We start from the raw sequence: 7,513 nt of genomic DNA, 5'->3' as shown, positions 1-7,513 counted from the left end.
ATTTATATATATATATATTTATATATATATATATATATATTATATATATTTATATATATATATATATATATTTATATATATATATATATATATTTATATATATATATATTTATATATATATATATATATATTTATATATATTTATATATATATATATATATATTTATATATATATATATATATATTTATATATATATATATATATTTATATATATATATATATTTATATATATATATATTTATATATATATATATTTATATATATATATATTTATATATATATATATTTATATATATATATATTTATATATATATATATATTTATATATATATATATTTATATATATATATATATATATATATTTATATATATATATATTTATATATATTTATATATATATATATATATTTATATATATATGGGAGAATTTATGAAAAAAAACAACAGATAAAGACAGGTGGTGTAAACAACAAATGGATGTATTAATTTAACGCTCGGGAATAGAGAAAGTCTTTGACGTTTCAAGCTATATATATATATATATATATATATATATATATATAGCTTAGGCTTTATGAGTGTAGAACTCTATTTAGTTCACTGCTTGTCATAGCAGAAACAGCTGCAAGCTAATGAGGTTCATAAGAGAATTGTTTATTCTTTTGTCATCTTATTTTCTTATATATATATGTGTGTATTATGTGTGTGTGTGTGTGTGTGTGTGTGTGTGTGTGTGTGTATTTGGGGTCGATAAATTTAGTACCAGTTGCGTACTGGGGTCAATCAAATCGACTGGCCCACACACCCTCAAAATTTCAGGCCTTGTGCCTAGAGTAGAAAAGAATATATACAGGGTTGGCCAAAAGTCGCCTGACAGTAAATCGAAATCATTTAATTCCAAGATTAAAACAAAAAATTATTTTATATGAGACTTCACTAATAAATAGACAAATGTTGAAAGAAAAAACAAAAAAAAAAACGGTGATTTTAACTCACAGCATTTAATTATTAAAAATTCATAATTGGAATGATTAAATTACTCTAGGCACAAGGCCTGAAATTTTGGGACAAGGGGGCCAGTTGATTAGATCGACCTCAGTATGCAACTGGTACTTAATTTATCGATCCCGAAAGGATGAAAGGCAAAGTCGACCTTGGCGGAATTTTAAATCAGAACGTAATGGCAGACAAAATACCGCTAAGCATTTCATCTGGTGTGCTAATGATTCTGCCAGCTCATTGTACTAATAAAATTGAATATTAAGTATTTATGGAATTTTGATTTACTGTCAGGTGACTTTTGACCAGCCCTGTATGTATATATTGGTGATATTTTTTCTTCACTGAACTTTTCCATTTTCTTTTCTGACAAAGAGCTATGCTTGAAACGTCAGAAACTCTCTCTTTTTACTGAATATCAAACTGATACTGATACATTCCATCTGCACGTCGTCTTGTTATTTTCTATGTTCAGTTATTCGATTTGACTATATATATATATATATATTTATATATATACTCTTTTACTCTCTTTTACTTGTTTCAGTCATTTGACTGCGGCCATGCTGGAGCACCGCCTTTAGTCGAGGAACTCGACCCCAGAACCTATTCTCTGTAAGCCTAGTACTTATTCTATCGGTCTCTTTTTGCCGAACCGCTAAGTTACGGGGACCTAAACACACCAGCATCGGTTGTCAAGCGATGTTGGGGTGACAAACACAGATACACAACATATACACACACATACATATATACATATATATGACGAGCTTCTTTCAGTTTCCGTCTACCAAATCCACTCACAAGGCTTTGGTCGGCCCGAGGCTATAGTAGAAGACACTTGCCCAAGGTGCCACGCAGTGGGACTGAACCCAGAACCATGTGGTTGGTAAGCAAGCTACTTACCACACAGCCACTCCTGCACCTATATATATATATATATATATATATATATATATATATATATATATATATATATATATATACGTTCATACATATGTTTGTGTGCATGTATGTGTATTCATGTAGAGGCATGTATGAGTGTGTGAGTGCATGTATATGTGTATGTGCAAGCATATATATATATATATATATATATATATATATATATATATATATATATATATATATATATATATATATACTTGCATGTATACATGTGTATGCAGGTTTCTCGTTACATTCATGGTTTGTATGTATGTATACTGACACATGCAAGTGTGTGTGTGTGTGAATGTATTTGTGTGGGGATATGTGAAAAATATCTGGTCCCTTTTCGTCAATGACCCCAAAACTAAATTCCTACCTTACCCTTTATCCCCACCCCAACACCTTTGTCTTAATCACAATGAAAAGAAGAGGGGAAAATAGAACTGGGGCTTTCAATCCACCAGTACAACCACCACTTACCCATCCCCAACTCCCCCCATTCATCTTAATTGGTTCCCCTTTATCTTGATCCTTAAGAAAACAGGAAGGGAGAGGATAAGCTTTTGATGTAACCCATTCTACCCTCTTCACCCCCCCCTCCTCCATCGCAACTAAATCCCAGTTTAACAGGTTGTATGTAATCCCTTTTATAAAAAAAAGGGGACTATGTTTAACCTGGGGTCAGATAAACGCAGTAAACCAAAAAGCATTATTACAATTTGATAAACCTTTTTAAGGGGTCAATAGATCCTGCCCCCTTTTTTTCCTTTTTTCTTCTTGATGTTAGTTTGTTTAAATACCAGCAGGCGTGGCTAGGTGGTAAGAAGCTTGCTTCTCATCCACATGATTCCAGGTTCAGTCTCACTGCGTGGCACACTGGGCAAGTGTCTTCTATAGCCTCAAGCTGACCAAAGCCTTGAGAGTGGATTTGGTACATGGAAACTGAAAGAAGCCCATCGTATGTATACATGTGTGTGTATGTGTATCTTTTTGACTGTGTTTGTCCCCCCACCACTGCTGGACAACCGATGTTGGTTTGTTTGCATCCCTATAACTTAACAGTTCTGCAAAAGACACCAATAGAATAAGTACCAGACTTGAAAATAGGTACTGGGGTCAATTTCTTCGATTAAACCCATGAAGGTGGTGCCCCAGCATGGGCACAGTCCAATGACTGAAGCCAGTGAAAGATGATTGAGAATATGAAGTACCCCACATGCCAGAAATAGCAGCCAAATCTCCCAGAAGTTACACCTTACTCTCTTAAAATAAGGGGAGGACACATCTGGGTTGTGTGGTCCCAGATTGGCTGTCTGAATAAAAGATGGAAGGGTCATGTCCAGAACATCTTTAATCATCTTGAATTTTATTTAGACATGGTCTATCTAGGACTACATTATCTATTGTGCCTTTCCTTGTATTGTTATTGTTATTTAACCCCAGGTCTGTCCTGATCGAGTTGACCTGTGATCAAAGGCGCTCCAGCTGTGATCATCATGTCTTTCATACAGGCATAGTGTACCTGGGAATCTATTATCTAATGTGTCCTTCCTTGTATTGTTGTTGTTGTTTAACCCCAGGTCTTTCCTGACCATGTGTGACCATCCCGTCTTTTATTCAAACATAGTGTATCTAAGACTACATCGTCTTATGTGACTGCTCTTGCTGTTACTGTTTAACCCCAGGTCAGTCCTGATCCAGTAAACCACTGATCAAAGGTATTCCGTCCGTGACCATCATGTCTTTTATTCAAACATAGTGTACCTAGGACTACATCATCTTATGTGACCGCTTTTATTGCTACTGTTTAGCCCAGGTCAGTCCTGATCCAGTAAACCAATGATCAATGATGTCCCAGATGTGACCATCCTGGCCTTTATTCAGACTTCGTGTATCTAGGATTACATTAACCAATGTGCTCTTAGTATTTGGAAAAATATGGGTGTGATTTGAGGGTGATTTGGTTGCTATTTTTAACAGTTTGAGTGACTGCGATGTATCTTCTCTTACCTTGGTTCATGTGGTTGCATAGCTGGTCCCTTAGTCTCAAACGAGAAAAAAAAAAAATTAAGACTGATGGGAAAGAAAGAAAGCAGGCTAAGAGGCCCCTAAATCTAACCCCTGTCTCCTTACCTTTTCATGTTAATCCCATTAATCCCCAATTAGCGCTCCCTATTATACATCAATCATCATATACAGATTAAAACTGCTTAAATTATTTCTTGTTAGCTTCATTAAGTGCTTGTTCTTGTGTGGGGTGTCAAGGAAGAGGGGGATCTTGAGAGAGTTATGTGGGTAATGGGAATAAATAAAAGGGGTCATATCTACGTATGGATCTTTTGAACCCAGTGGTGTGAGGTTTGAGAATTTTAAACTGTAATTGGTGAACTTTTAGTACTGTTGCTGTTGTTTACGGGGATCCCAATGGAAACAGCCAAATCCTGGTTTGTAGTATTTCTGGTGGTGACACTGACTGGGGAGTATTGGTTAGCTTGGTGCTGGGCAATTATCTCAAGGGACTTTGTTTTTAAAACACCTGTTTCTTCTGTTTTGTTTGTTTTAGGTTTTTTTTTTTTGCTCTTTATTGTTGATATTACAGGGTGTCCACAAAGACTGGGTACATGGGGATTAACACATACTTTAAGAAATTATTATTTCTTATATTTGATTGTTTATGTTATGATATTATTTACTCCATGTACCCAGACTTTGTGGACACCCTGTATATTAATGAAAGGTACATACACATTCATACACACATGTACACACACACACACACACACACACACACACACACACACACACAGTTGCACATGTACACACACGCAATTGTGCACTCACACAAACACACACGCACACACAGAGCTGTGCACACACACACACACGTACAATTGTGCACATACATACATACACACACAATTGCACACACACATACAAAGTTGCACATATACACACACAATTGTGCACACATATACACACACACACACAGACACACAATTGCTCACACACACAAAAACACACACTTACACACACATACAGAGTGACACTTGACACCTGAAAGGCCAAGCCTGTATGTGTGAAAGAGGGATTTTACTTGATGTGTCTTATCAAGTACAAGAATGAACTGGAAGTTCACAGCGAAAAATGTAGTCTGTCTTAGGGTTTACTCATTATCAGTCATCATCATCATCATCAATCTGTTTTCCATGCTGGCATGGGTTTGATGGCTTGACAGGAGCTGACCAGCTGGAGAGCTACCCAGGCTCCAATTGTCTGTTTTAGCTTGGCTTCTGCTGTTGGATGCCCTTCCTAATGCTAAACGCTTAACAGAGTGTGCCGTTTTGGCTTGGTTTCTGCTGTTGGATGCCCTTCCTAATGCTAAACGCTTAACAGAGTGTGCCGTTTTGGCTTGGTTTCTGCTGTTGGATGCCCTTCCTCATGCTAAACGCTTAACAGAGTGTGCCGTTTTGGCTTGGTTTCTGCTGTTGGATGCCCTTCCTAATGCTAAACGCTTAACAGAGTGTGCCGTTTTGGCTTGGTTTCTGCTGTTGGATGCCCTTCCTAATGCTAAACGCTTAACAGAGTGTGCCGTTTTGGCTTGGTTTCTGCTGTTGGATGCCCTTCCTAATGCTAAACGCTTAACAGAGTGTGCCGTTTTGGCTTGGTTTCTGCTGTTGGATGCCCTTCCTAATGCTAAACGCTTAACAGAGTGTGCCGTTTTGGCTTGGTTTCTGCTGTTGGATGCCCTTCCTAATGCTAAACGCTTAACAAAGTGTGCCGGGTACTTTTTACGTGCCACTGGCACAGGTGCTTTTTATGTGGCACCTGTATCCGAAGGACAAGCCTCTATGTGTAAAAGGCAGTGATTTTTATTTAGCTTGACGTGTCTTGTCAAATACAAGAATAAACTGGAAGTTCACAGCAGAAAATGTAGTCTGTCTCCCACAAAATTACTAACCATCACGCCAACAACCACCTTGAATGCCTTTTTGAGCACCATGTGTCCTAACACATGTGGGCATGCCTACAAAATCAGAAAACAACACAGCTCCCCTGACTTTTGGAAACACATTAGATACTGTAGTCCTAGATACACTATGTCTGAATAAAAGGCAGGATGGTCACAGCTGGAGCATCTCTGACCATAGTTATACTCAAAAGAGGCTGACCTAAACAGCAAGAGATTCAACATGTTAGTAATAGCAGCCAAATCTTCCTCAAGCCACAAACACACGCACACGCGCTATTTCTTTACATTACACATTAGGCAATGTAGTCCTAGATACACTTATTTAAACAGGGGTGATGGCCTCAGCTGGAATGACTTTGGTCACAGGTCAGCTTGATCAGAGATGACCTCGTGGCTAAAAACATCATCAACAACAACAACAGCAGCAACAACAACAATTACGACGATGATGACCACACACCAACACACGTCACAACAGGTCACGTGATCCCCCCCCCCGTCCCTCCCCGCTCTGACCCCCACCCCCACCCGCCGCCGGCTGGGGTGGCCAACTGTCCAATCGGATTCGTCTTCCACCATTTCCCAGGTCCTTGCTTACTTTAACTGCATGTGTCTGTCGTCAACGGAACTTCACTGGCAGAACTCCTCCTCCTCCTCCTGCCCTGCAGCTTCCTCCTACCACCACCACCACTTCTCCTCTTGCCTCCTCCGCCTCTTCTTCCTCCTCCTCCACCTCTTCTTCTTCCTCCTCCGCCTCTTCTTCTTCTTCCTCCTCCGCCTATTCTTCTTCCTCCTCCTCCTCTTCTTCTTCTTCCTCCTCCGCCTCTTCTTCTTCTTCCTCCTCCGCCTCTTCTTCTTCCTCCTCCGCCTATTCTTCTTCCTCCTCCTCTTCTACTTCTTCTTCCCCCTCCTCCTCCTCCTCCTTCTTCTTCTGCCTCTTCTTATTCCTCCTCCACCTCTTCTTCCTCCTCCTCCTCCTCTTCTTCCCCCCCCTCCTCTTGCCGGCAGCGGCAAGGCAAAGCGAGGCGAGGGGAGCTGAGCCGAGCCGAGCTGAGTCGCTCGATGAAGCGTTCTCGCAGATGGCAGCAGTAAACACCGAGCAAGCGGAAAGACGACGACGACAGAGCGAGTGATGTGTGCTGCTTCTTTGCGATGGTGAAGGAAGTGTACCGCCGCCACCACCACCGCCACCCCAGCACCACCAGCAACGCCACCAACACCGACATCCAGCCCCCCTCCCCTCCACCCACCCGTCGCACTCCTCCTCTCCCTACCACCTGCCACTCCACAGTTCCGCCGCTATGCTATGAGAACGATGTTGCTGTTATTGCAGTCGTCGCTGCTGTGGTCGTTGCCGTGACTGCTGCTGCTGCATCTGTTCCGCTCCGTTGGTTTCAACTAAACAGACGGTGGTACACCTGTGTCGAGGTTAGACGTTTAATAATGTTGTTGTTGATGCTGATGATGTTGATGATGATGATCATGTTTACGATGATGATGATTGTTATTGTGGTAGTGATGATAGCGTTGATACTTGAAGGTGGTGATGATGATAATGATGATGTTGATCATGTTTATTGTGATGCTGGTGTAGATGCTGTTGATAGTGATGA

The sequence above is a fragment of the Octopus bimaculoides genome, chromosome 30 (genome assembly GCF_046866305.1).
Source record: "Octopus bimaculoides isolate indiv1 chromosome 30, ASM4686630v1, whole genome shotgun sequence".
In the NCBI taxonomy this organism is placed as follows: domain Eukaryota; kingdom Metazoa; phylum Mollusca; class Cephalopoda; order Octopoda; family Octopodidae; genus Octopus; species Octopus bimaculoides.
Note: the sequence above shows the minus strand (reverse complement) of the source record.